Source organism: Alosa alosa, chromosome 9 (assembly GCF_017589495.1).
Source record: "Alosa alosa isolate M-15738 ecotype Scorff River chromosome 9, AALO_Geno_1.1, whole genome shotgun sequence".
In the NCBI taxonomy this organism is placed as follows: domain Eukaryota; kingdom Metazoa; phylum Chordata; class Actinopteri; order Clupeiformes; family Clupeidae; genus Alosa; species Alosa alosa.
Window position 1 is genome coordinate 35,849,601 of NC_063197.1, and position 11,946 is coordinate 35,861,546.

Below are 11,946 nucleotides of genomic sequence, written 5' to 3' on the forward strand. Positions count from 1 at the left end.
ACTATGTGCTTCAAGTTATTCGATATTCTAAATTCTATGACTACCAGTGACAGTTGGCTGTTGATAGCTGGCAGTCAGGGATGGATTACTGCACGGGCCTACCGGGCCCAAACCCAGAGGCCCAAGGAGTCAGAGGGCCCAAGCCATTGCATGGAATCATTGCCTCAATATCAACACATAGGCTATGAATCTGATTAAAATAAAGAATTGGCCATCCCCAAAATGCACCAGAATACAGGAAATCACATCAAATACATTTAAAAAATGTCCCCCACAACAATTAGTGGGGGGGCCCTTAATACATCTGGGGCCAGGGGCCTGAAAGTTCATAATCCGTCCATGCTGGTAGTGCCTCTCTTTCTCTTTCTCTCTCTTACACACACACACACACACCTGTCTGTTTGTCTAGCTGATCCTTTACCCTTTCTTTTCTTCACGCTTACATAGGCTTCGGAAGGCCTTACAGACTTCAGCTGGTACTATGTAAAAGTCTATTAAACTTGATTTAACAGAGATCTCTGCACTTTGTGCTCTGAAAAAATGTTTTATAATGTTGTATTGTTTATGTGGTCCACTATTGCACACTACCTTGTAGAATATCTTTGCTTTTTGGCACCAAACCCTATGCTATAATACCAGCAATGTGAGGTTTATGGACAAAACACCAAATTTGACCTTTTCTGAATTTGACCTTTGATTTGGGTCCTTCAAAACCTTCAAAAAAATGGAGACATGTTTTTTTTTTACAACAAAGATATAATACTCTCCAAAAATTAACATGCAAATCCCACAAGCCCCCAAATTAGACACATAGGCCCCCCTCCTATAATGGTACATGAGAAGCGCTCTGATCCTGTTAGCTAGCACGCTCAGTCTGTAGCCTACGTTGAGTAGGTTACACAGTAGGCTCTTCAATTTAACTGCCGTAATACTATTAGCCAGATGCCGATATCTGCAACAGCACAACTACTGTAAGTCTCTTTAATGTGAGCGTGTCAATCTTCTGGTCAAATATTTATTTCTGAAGAGAAGACCGGGGGATGTCACTTGGCTACGTCACGAGTACGGTGTCCATTTTAGGACATCCTCAGACTCAGACTGGATGTTTGGTTGGAGTGAGATTTTGTGAAGTCATAGTGCGTGTGCGTTACATTTTTCCCTAAACCTAATTTAAAAAATGTCTGCACCCTCTCTTTTGCTATGTATAATCCCTGATTTAGGCCTATGTAAAAAAACCTAATAGAATGGAAAAGTTTCTTCAAAATGTACAATTAATTTATTGATTGTACATTTGACACTTAAAAAACAAGACCATGGTGCAGTGTTTGGAAGGATTGTGGCATGGAAGGATTATGAGCCACTGCGCCCCTGGGCACAGACATGAAAAGGGCCGCCCTGCCCACCTGAAAAAGGTAGTAGCTCAGCAATTGTAGGGGGGTCCGGGGGCATTCCACCCCCCCCCCCCCCCCCTTAGATTTTTTTTTTAAAAATAACCCCTTAAATGATGACTTCTGGTGAGTTTTGTGGAAAGAAGTGGACAGATTGAGACTTACAAATATGAATGTGTGTATGAGTGTATGTATGTATCAGGGATGGAAATACAATATTTTTTTCCACCTACCATTGTGGCTAGCCACTCAACTTTTTTACCAGCCACTAGAGATACAGTATGAACATTTGATGAAAAAACATGACCAAAATACTACATCATCTAATTTTAATATTATATCTAGGCTATATTTAACATTTATTTTCTATTTGGCCTGTTTATGAAATTATGCATTGCCCAATTTAAGCACACTTTTTTAAGACACTTAAATACATGCGTGCTTAGCAGTTTGTGAAAACAAAAATTATGGCTACATAGACAAACTCTTAGCCATGAGCTGTACAGTGGGCATCGCTTTCAAATGGGCACTTCAGTCGTGCATTACGAAGCGTGAAGATGCGTGAAGCTTTAGTACCACTTTCAGCCACTGTGCGTCGCTCTGCCACTGTACATAGCTCTGTCAGTAGCCTGACTGCCGCTCCTTCTGAAAAAGCAGGAGGCTAGGCTACCTTTAAACGTAATTGTTACCGAGAGGAATCCCAGCCTACGAATTCAATAACAAAATAAATCGTAATTAAACATTACCTCGATTAAGGGTATGGCTTAAGGCTTGACTACACGGTGGTAGCGAAAATCGAAATCTGCTTTTGATAGCCTACCGGTGCTGCTCCACAAAAACGAAAAGATATCTAAATTTGCTGTCTATGTTATTGTCAGTGTTGGGGGTAACGCAACTACCAGGGGCGTAGCAAGCGTGGGGGATGTGGGTGTTATAACGTACACACTTTTGCTGAAACACGATTCTATCCCCCACACTTTTTGTCAGATTAAAACGAAAGTAAAATATATGGAAATAAACGCTTACGTAAAGAGTTGGAACCTTATGTCTAAAAAGGGCGGGCTCTGATAACGCGCACACACAGAGAGACACAAATAGGTCTGTTGATTTGATTGAGCGGTCATCCAGCCAATCGCGCCAGTGAAGAACCAGAGCCGCCTTGATCAAATTCTAAGTGCGTCTTTCAAGGCTGTGCTGCTGCTTGGGTCTGCATTATAACGTCTGCAGTGATCAGATTTGAGGTAGAACTGAAATAACTAGAAAAGCATTTCCTGAAGGAAATACAGTGCATGAAAATGCAAAAAATATGATGTAAAATATCATACAGAGTAAAAACAAACTATATTGGTTGCTAGGTAGATGAGGTTTAATATAGTTGGAATGACTGAACAGTTAAATAGGTGGATAGTTTATATAGTTAAATTATTTAGGTAGATAATTGACGATAACTGACAGTTGGAATGGCTCTAATGTTTGCTAGCAGTTATGCTAACTATGTTATCAAAGATAATAATGTTAACCAAGTTACATAACTTAGCTAATGTTTTCATTTTTAGTAGTTATGCTAACTATGTTAACCATGTGACTTAGCTAACCTAGCTAATCATTTTTAGTAGTCATGCTAACTATGCTAATTAGCATGCTGACTATGCTAACCATATTACTTAGCTAACTTAGCTAATCATTTTTAACAGTTTTGCTACAAATGTTAACTAGCATGCTAACTATGTTAACCATATTATTACTATCCTTTATTATATTATATATTATATTATGTAACAGGCTAGGGTTACACCTCTGCTAAAGAAAATTACACTTAATCCAACTGAGGTGAAGAACTACAGACCTGTCTCCCTTCTTCCTTTCTTGTCAAAGGTTTTGGAGAAAGTGGTCTTCAAGCAAGTTTGTGACTTTCTTCATCAGAATAATCTACTAGACCCTATGCAGTCTGGTTTCAAGAGTGGTCATTCTACTGAAACTGCTTTTCTGTCTGTGACTGAAGCATTGAGAGTAGCTAAGTCCTCTGCTCAGTCATCAGTATTAATTCTACTAGATTTATCTGCAGCCTTTGATACTGTTAACCATGACATTCTCCTATCTATACTATCTGAACTGGGAATTTCTGGAAAAGCTCTTGACTGGTTTGAATCTTACCTTAAAGGGCGTTCTTTCAACGTGTCTTGGCAGGGACAGGTATCTAAGTCTCATGACCTCACCACAGGTGTGCCTCAGGTATCAGTATTAGGACCCTTGCTTTTCTCTATTTACACCACTTCCTTAGGTGATACCATTCGCTCCCATGGATTTGACTATCACTGTTATGCAGACGACACTCAACTTTACCTGTCTTTCCCACCTGATGACTCTAGTGTTTCCCACCGGATTTCTGCATGCCTTAAGGATATTTCAGCCTGGATGAAAGATCGGCACCTTCAGCTTAATCTCTCAAAAACAGAGTTTTTGGTGTTTCCAGCTAAAACAGCTATTCCCCAACAGATTAACATCCACCTTGACTCAACTTCACTGACCCCAACTAGATCGGCACGAAACTTGGGCGTTGTAATTGATGACCGACTTAACTTCTCTGAGCATATAGCTTCTATTGCAAGATCATGTCGGTTTATGCTTTACAACATTAGGAAGATCAGACCTTATCTGACACAAGATTCCACACAACTTCTTGTTCAGACCATGGTCATCTCTAAGATGGACTATTGTAATTCACTATTAGCTGGCTTACCCGCTTGTGTAACAAGATCATTACAGCTGATTCAAAATGCTGGAGCACGCCTGGTCTTCAATCAGCCAAAGAGGACACATGTAACTCCTCTCCTAGTTACTCTCCATTGGCTCCCTATAGTAGCCAGAATTAAATTTAAATCTCTCACTTTGGCCTATAGGGCACTAACTAGATCTGCTCCTAGTTATTTTAATTCAATAATCAAGCCTTACATCCCCAACCACCCACTGCGGTCTTCTGGTGAGCGTGATGTTGTGTCGACCAGTCATGAAAACTGGGTCTAATTCCAGACTCTTTTCTTCAGTGGTTCCATGTTGGTGGAATGAACTGCCCAGTGCTCTCCTCGCTCCTGTGGTAGTTTTGGGTCGCTTAAGAGGGGTCTAAAGACATACTTAGTTGTTTAAAAAAAAAAGCTTATGTGTTATGGTTTATATAATGTTGTTTTATTTTAATTGGGCTGTTAATTAATTTGACATTATTGTTTATTATTGATATTCTCCTTAATGTAGTCTTAGCATGTCATTGTTTTTATATTATTGATTGAATTGACATTATTGTTTTATTATTGCCTTTCCCCTTTTTTACATCGCTTTTTATTAGGCTATTGCTTGAATTGATATTATTGTGTACTACAACTATTCTCCTTACTATATTTGACCTACATTTTAATCTGTTCCCTGTTCATTTTTAAATATTATTATGTTGTTTTGTATTTATGTGTCGCTTTGGACAAAGGCGTCTGCTAAATCCGTAACCATAACCATATTACTTAACTAACCTAGCTAATTATTTTTTAGCAGTTTTGTTAAAAATGCTAACTAGCATGCTAACTATGCTAACCATGTTACTTAGCTAACTTAGCTAATCCTTTTTAGCAGTTTTGTTAAAAATGTTAACTAGCATGCTAACTATGCTAACCATGTTACTTAGCTAATCATTTTTAGCAGTTTTGCTAAAAATGTTAACTATGCTAACCATGCTAACTAGCTACAGTGGGTAGGAGTCATAGTTGATGACAAGTAACAGTTACAATGGCTGAACAGTTAAAAAGTTCAGTAAGTTTAAAGGGTTAATTTGTTTAACAGTGAAATATTGTAGTGAGGACTTTTATTTTGAAACAGTTTTTGGCAGAGGAAGCAGTTGAACAGGATGTGTAGTCTTAATAGGGCCAGTTTATATGCTTAAAGCCTGAGACTGGCAGTTGATCCAGGTGGCCTGAACACCTGCCATAGGATTCTAATAGAGTCCCGAAGCCATGACATAGCGTTGCCAAGGCAGCAATTTCACTGGATCTAAACAACTCAATCTAACCATTGAAATCGCCATAGCGGTGGCTTTCTTAATCTATTTCAACAATTTTACAACGTTTCTAAGACGTTAGTATATTTTTTTACACTGTAGGAATCACATACTACAACATATATTCATACCAACACGATCAAATTCGTGACTACAGCATTTTATTTTAGCATGGGTTTCCTCCGTAAAAGAGACCTATGTAACTTCACAGCATGCGGTTAAAATCCTTAAATTCATGGACGTGTTTTTGCTTTATTTTTTTGGCAAAAAACGTCGCTCTTAACAGCCGCCAGTCTTTGAGAAGACGTGAAATATCCACTGGAATTTTGTTTCTTTCTATTACACCTGCCAGGGAATCCGTGTTATGTGGCTAAGCTGCTGCCTAGCAGGTAAAACACGTTTAAATGGATATATTTATTTTTATTAGCTAGAAATGATACCACATGTCTAAATTCAATGCTATTTATGCCACTTCGAAAGTTTGTTTAGATCCAGTGATTCTGCTGTCATGGAAACGCTACGTCACACTTCGGGACTATTGCTTAACGGACGTATTATGATGTCACAATCGGCAATGTTAAGTCTATGGGGATTTTTAAAAAGTTTTTCTTTAATAGTTTAAAAAGTATAAAAGTTTCAAAGTTGAAAAGACATAGCAGCTTGGTCCGTTTGAAGACCTACGTTACAAAGTTTGAACGAAGTTTCTAAGTTAAACTGTTCAAGAGAAATTGCGTACGGAAAAAGTGGTAAGCGGAATAATAAGTTGTTGTTGATGTTGTTGCCTTGGAAGAACAGTACAGTGCATTTTCATGCACTGTAATAAGAATAAGAAGCCTAGGAAGAACAGTACAGTAAGAAGAAGCCTCGGAAGAACAGTACAGTGCATTTTCATGCACTGTAATAATTGTTACCACATTATGCTAAACAAAAATTCACTGTCTGACTTACAGTTTTTGTCACAATGTAGAAATGCAGGGAGTCAAAGTGAAAGCGGGGGTGCGTGCACCAAGGCACATGTTGTTTCTCCAGAAAGACCTTTGGCTACTGTTCATAGAGCATTATGCTTTCTCTGCCTATGATCTGCAGCTTTTCTCAAACAATGGGCCTCCTCAACAATTAGCCTAGGCCTACTGCACGTAGCCGCGAAATTAAGTTATGCCCGGTGCTTCACACGTCATTTGCAGCAAGTTTGAATGGTATGGAACCGCGGACTGAAAGAAAAATAAACTAAAAGGCTAAAAGTTTCCCCATTCAGAAATAGCCTACTTATTCATTTGGTGTCATCAACTATATAGACATAGCCCAGTCAGCACACATACGTCTTCAAGACGCTTGGAAAAAAACAGCTTCATTACATCGCGATCCATTTAGAACGTCTTATTTTATCTTACAAACGGCGGCACATTTGAGTTCTACATCTGAGAGCTAAGATTTCCACCATGTAGAACTCAAATAGAACGCTTATGAGCGCTCATGCAATGTGTGCATCCCTGCAGCGAGTGAAAGGTAACGTGGGATAGAAGCAACAATAGTTTAAACAATAACGTGGCTTCCTGTAAATATCATTGAAAACAGCATAGAAACTGCTAATCATAATCTTTAAATTGACATTAATTAAGCTGGCTATATGCAACACAATTTATTTATATTCCCTTATGTTTGGGTAGACTTCAAACGTTTTTGAATTTGAGCTTACAGTTCTTTCATTATTCTGTGTCCTTTACATTTATTTAATAGGTATTATAGTTAGGCATATTAATAGTCCAGTGATACCTCGAAATTAGGCTGTTGTCTGTTAGGCAATTTTATTGTAGCCTGCTAACCCATATGCACAAAACATAATTTCTGAAATGATTTCTTCATTTATAACATGAAATGTGTCTCCATGTAGGGTAGTGTCAAAAAGTGAAGAGATAGCAGGTAGATAATGTAGGCCTACGTGTCACATGAGCCACACAGATGAGAAGCGCTGCTTGTTCTGTCCCTCCCAAACTGCATTAAAATGGTGTATTTAGCAATCAGAATTTCAAAAAAATTTCGGGGGAAACACCTGGCAATATAGTCTCAGAAAATACTTGCAACGTCTCTGTAGGGAGTTATTTATAATTTGGCCGGATTGTTTCACTTCCCTATCCCACAACCCCCACACTTTTAAAAAGCTTGATACGCCTCTGGCAACTACGCAAATCAAAACAGTGTCTTAATTTGCCCTACTTCTTGACTGCAATATAGTCAATTGACTGCTTGACATGTCATTTTTATTTTTCTGTACAATAAACAAATACATCTGCTTTATGAAGAATTCTTAAGAAGAATCTGTTGCAATATTCTGATGATCGGCGATGATATCGGCAAATGTTTGTTTTCCAAAGTAAGAATTTCACTTCACCATGCACCTTCGACAATGAATAGCTCATTACACTTGTTAGGTACTGTTAAACGTAGGCCTACCTGGTATCATTACAAACATTATTCTGTGTCCTAAAACTGGCATATTTTATGGCATTGTGTCATGTAAGTTCGTTGCAAAATCTAGAGAAATGTGGGAGGTGGTCAGCGGGGGACAATTGAGACACACATTGGATTGTGTTATTACTTGAACATTCCACACTATCCACAGCTGTGGTAGGCCTATCAGGGGCAGGAGGATTACTGTTAGCGCAGACTTTATATAAAATTCTTCAAAAGAAGGCCTCGAATGTTGTCTTGTTTGTGGAGCGCTTTGCTTCGCTTCTATAATTTCGGCTTCATTGAAAATGAGGGCTTCCCTCAATGACCCTCCGAGAATAAATAAAGGTTGAATGAATGAATGAATGCCCAAAATAAAGGCCTGTGGTTTGCGCAGCCTACAGTAAATAACAGACCCGCCAGAATGTGCGTTATGATGCTTTTTTACGAGCAAGATGTTTTTGGTACCCTACGCACACTGCATGTTCTTAAATAACAACTAGAGAATGTAATTCCAGGGAATTACGAGTGCATGAAAATGAAGCTAGGACAGACATAGCATAGCTTAATAAAAAGTTGATAGTTTAGACGTAGACAGTTTATAAGTTGAATGTAGATAGTTTAACAGTTGTTAATAGACAGATAGTTTAAAAGACAGATAGTTTCATGAATGTTGAAAGTTTAAAAGTTATATGTAGATAGTTTAAAAGTTGTTGACATACTGATAGTTTAATGCGTGTTGATAGACAAATAGTTTAAAGGCTCTATATAGGTAGATAGTTGACGATAACTGACAGTTGGAATGGCTCTAATGTTTGCAGTTAGCAGTTATGCTAACAAAGCTAATTATTTTGACCAAGTTACTTGCAAGTAACAATGCTAACATGCTAACTATGCTAACCATGTTACTTAGCTAACTTAGTTAATCATTTGTAGCAGTTTTATTAAAAATGGTAACATGCTAACAATGCTAATGATGCTAACTAGCTAGTGAGGACTTTTATTTTGAAACAGTTGAAGGCAGAGGATACAGTTGATGGGAGTCATAGTTGACAAACAGTTCCAGTAACAGTTAAACAGTTTATAACAGTTGAACAGTTAAAAAGTTGGATAGTTTAAAGGGACTTTTATTTTGAAACAGTTGTGGGCACAGGAAGCAGTTGAACAGGATCTGCAGTCTTAATACAGCCATATTGTTTGCTTAAAGCCTGAGACAGTGGCTCCAGGTGGCCTGAACACCTGGCATAAGATTCTAATTGCTTTATTGTGATGTCATAATCTAATGTTAAGTCAATGGGGAAATTTTAGTAGTTTTTAATTAATAGTTTAAAAAGTATAAAAGTTACAAAGTCGAAAAATACATAGCTGAAGTCACATAAGTAAGACCTACGCAACGCAGTTTGAATGAAGTTTCTAAGTTAAACGGTTGAAGCTGTGTTAAACGCACAAAAAGCGTCAGCGGAATAATAACTAGAAATGCAAAATGCTAACTAGCATGCTAACAATGTTAACATGCTAACTATAGCTAAGTTAGCTAAGTAACATGGTTAGCAATCATTTTTAGCTGTTTTGCTAAAAATGCTAAAAATGCTAACTAGCTACAGTTACAATGGCTGAACAGTTAAAAAGTTCAGTAGTTTAAAGGGTTAAATTGTTTAACACTGAGACAGTGGCTGCAGTGACTTAACTAACGTTTTCTAGCAGTTTTGCTAAACATGCTAACTATGCTAGCAATGCTAACATGCTAACTATGTTAACCATGTGACTTAGCTAACCTAGCTAATCATTTTTAGTAGTTATGTTAAGTATGCTAATCATGTGACTTAGCTAACCTAGCTAATCATTTTTAGTAGTTATGCTAACTAGCATGCTAACATGCTAAGTATGTTAACCATATGACTTAGCTAACCTAGCTAATCATTTTTATCAGTTTTGCTAAAAATGTTAGCAATGCTAACCATGCTAACTAGCTACAGTGGGTAGGAGTCATAGTTGATGACAAGTGTTGACATAGTTGATGACAAGTTAAAAGTTGTTGATAGACAGCTAGTTTAATAGATAGTTTAATAATAGTTTAAAAGTAGACTGTTTAAAAGTTGAATGTATATAGTTTAAAAGTTGAATGAAGATAGTTTAAACGTTGTTGATAGACAGCTAGTTTAATAGATAGATAGTTTAATGATAGTTTAAAAGCAGACTGTTTAAAAGTTGAATGTAAAAATTCAGTAGTTTAATGGATTACATTGTTTAACAGTGGATTATTGTAGTGAGGACTTTTATTTTGAAACAATTTTGGGCAAAGGAAACAGTTGAATAGGATGTGTAGTCTTAATTGACCCAGATTGTATGCTTAAAGCCTGAGGCTGCAGGTGGCCTGAACACCTGCCATAGGATTTTAATTGCTTAATGGCCGTATTATGATGTCATAATCGGCAATGTTAAGTCTATGGGGATTTTTAAAAAGTTTTTCTTTAATAGTTTAAAAAGTATAAAAGTTGCAAAGTTGAAAAGACTTAGCAACCCGATCTGTTTGAAGACCTACGTTACAAAGTTTGAATGAGGTTTCTAAGTTAAACTGTTCAAGAGAGATTGCGTGCGGAAAAAGTGGTAAGCGGAATAATAAGAAGAAGCCTAGGAAGAACAGTACAGTGCATTTTCATGCCCTGTAATAAGAAGAAGTTGCCTAGGAAGAACAGTACAGTGCATTTTCATGCACTGTAATAAGAAGTTGCCTAGGAAGAACAGTACAGTGCATTTTCATGCCCTGTAATAAGAAGTTGCCTAGGAAGAACAGTACATTTTCATGAACTGTAATAATATTAATATTAAGAATAATTCGGATAACAGTAGAGTGCATTTTCATGCACTCTAATGATCATCAGTAATATTCGACCATTAATTTGGGTAAATGGGCAAGCGTGACCACCTTGATTGGCTGATGATTGTAACGCGGGCATGATTCCAAACACCTCCCTTCCGATGATAGGTGACAGGTCTCAGAATGCGTGCGCTACACAAGGACGGAAGATGATGAATAACTGGGGCCGTAGGCTATTCACAAAGGCTTTTATCTTACTACTAGGAGTAGGCTACTCCTAAATCGCACTTAAAGATTTTAGTTTGGAGTTTTCTCTTAAAGGTGCCATGTGTAATATCCGCCAAAAAATCAATTCATACTCCACATTCCATAAAAGATGGAGGCAGTATACCTCCAGAAAGTGAGTTGGTCTACCCTAGAGTAACAACCGAGAAACGTGTACTGCAGTTTGGCTGGCGGTTATGTTGCCCGCATACCGCCTCCCATGGCCGAAGCTGGTATAATGACACCTGTCGGGCTGTGGCTAGTAATTTAGCATGCTAATTCTGGTTGATATCTCTGCAGCACTATACCTTGCCATTTTTTTAATGACATCATCACCCTTATTTCTTCTCATTCTTTTGATGCGTGTAGCTCATTTTTTGGATATTTTTACCTCAATTCTTACACATGGCACCTTTAAAAGTTATTCACAAAGCCTTTCAGACAACTCCTAAACTAGGAGTGAGTCTTTGTGGCTATGGATGACGTCATTACTCATGCACAAGCTTGACTGAAGTGACCACCTTGATTGGCTGACGATTGTAACGCGGGAATTCCAAACACCTCTCTTCCGATGATGAGTGACAGGTGACAGGTCGGAGAATGCGTGCGCTACACAAGTAGTGCGAAGGTCGGAAGATGATTAATAGCTGAATAAAAAGGCCTAGCCTAAATGAATAAAGAGTAAGGCAAAATAAATAGCCTAGTAGCCTAATGAAACATAGGCCTATGGATTGATGTAGTAGCCTACCTGTGCAACATTATTAAATTAATCTGTCACCATATGCCTAGGCTACGTTTGCAAAGAGGAGAACATTTTAATTTGATTCACAATGAAACGTTACATTTCATTTACATGTTAACAATGAGTAGTTTTGGTTGTTGTTGGTGGCGTTATTGCATCTCTTTTATGAATGCAAAATTGTTCCCTCGCGATTGGAAGCTCCTGTTGCGCATAGGCTACGCATTTCAAAACATTGCAACGTAAAAAT